The 1,446-nt window shown below is 39.1% G+C and overlaps 1 pseudogene; it reads left to right on the forward strand.

Moving 5' to 3' along the window:
- Positions 1-1,322: 1,322 nt before the first annotated feature.
- LOC114634737 lies at positions 1,323-1,446 on the forward strand (annotated as a pseudogene).

A 1,446-nucleotide genomic window follows, 5' to 3' on the forward strand; every position in this document is an offset into this window, starting at 1 on the left:
GGAGGGAAGGTAGGAAAGGAACTATAAGTAGTAGAGGGGGGTCATAATCAGGATATACTATGTGAGAAAAGAAATCTATTTTCAGGAAAGGGAAAACAATTCAAAAGAATGTGTGTGTGTGTGTGTGTGTGTGTGTGTGTGTGTGTGTGTGTAAAATAAAATTAGAAAATGTCATTCTCTAGCCTCTATACAAGCATTGCAATGGTTAAGTCACTGAAACTATAGCTTACTGCACATGGTCCAGCCCTGTCATCAATCAGTCAAGAAAAGAGGATGAGTTCAAGGAGCTTCCCCTCCATTACTGAAGTGTAGGCAATTGATGGACTCTGGGAGAATTATTCTCTTCAGTTGTATACCCACTGCTGAATCCACAAGACTCCTATGGAAACTTTTAAAGTCATGCCCCTACAGATAACTCAGATTGATTTTAACAGTTCACAAAATGAAATAGATAGACATAGATATGAAAATGAGATCAGGGCAAGGGAGGGAGGAGAGAGGAGCTGTAAGGAGGTGGGCTGAAAGTGGTCGCTATGCATTGCTTACATGTGTGAAGTTGCTAAAACCTTAATTCATTAAAGATTTTAAGGATAAATAGCCATAGATGAAGACACTCCATGTCAATCCAGGTCTCAAGTACACACACAGGCAGGCACGCACGCACATGCACCTACACAAACACATATGAACATGTCCACATAATAAAAAAAACCCACTAAAGTAAGTTACTTCTTTGAAGCATCCATGTTTTTAGTTATGCTTTACTCATTCTCAAGTGCCTTTCTATTTTTAATAAACATCAACTCTGGTTTACAAACAACGAAAAAATAATCTTGTAGAGAGGGCTAGGGAAATGTCACAGTGAATTAAGTGCTTGTTACATAAGTATTAAGAACTGAATTGGGATCCCCTGCTTTCGTGTAAAAAGCTAGCTTGGCAGTGCATGCCTGTAATAGCAGAACTTGAAGACAGAGATAAAATGATCAAGGGATCTTATGGTCCAACAAGTCTAGCTAACTGGTATGTCCCAGACGCAGCAGCAATAGGGTTTGTCTTGTGCAATAGGGTGGAGAGTGACTGAGAAATAGATCTTGAGGTGATCTCTGCCCCTGATCCGTGTGTGTGTGTGTGTGTATTACATACATACATACATACATACATACATACATACATACAACAAACAACCAAACCCTGCAGAATGAAGCCTTGTGAGGAAAATGCTCTAGGATTAACATCAATCTGTGTTTCTTTGACACAGAAGATCTTGGTTGCAGATTAGCAGTTAATTCTTGAGATGAGATATTCTTAAGAATTAGTTTCTACCTGCCCCTAGAAACATTGCATGTATAGCTGCTCTGTCACATGTGTCAGAGGAGACAGAGGAGAGGTGATTCTAGGTTCAGTTTTCTGATTTATAAATATCTGAATGATTAGTAGTGTAATAGT

The sequence above is a fragment of the Grammomys surdaster genome, unplaced genomic scaffold (assembly GCF_004785775.1).
Source record: "Grammomys surdaster isolate TR1022 unplaced genomic scaffold, NIH_TR_1.0 1071, whole genome shotgun sequence".
NCBI classification, from domain to species: Eukaryota; Metazoa; Chordata; class Mammalia; order Rodentia; family Muridae; genus Grammomys; species Grammomys surdaster.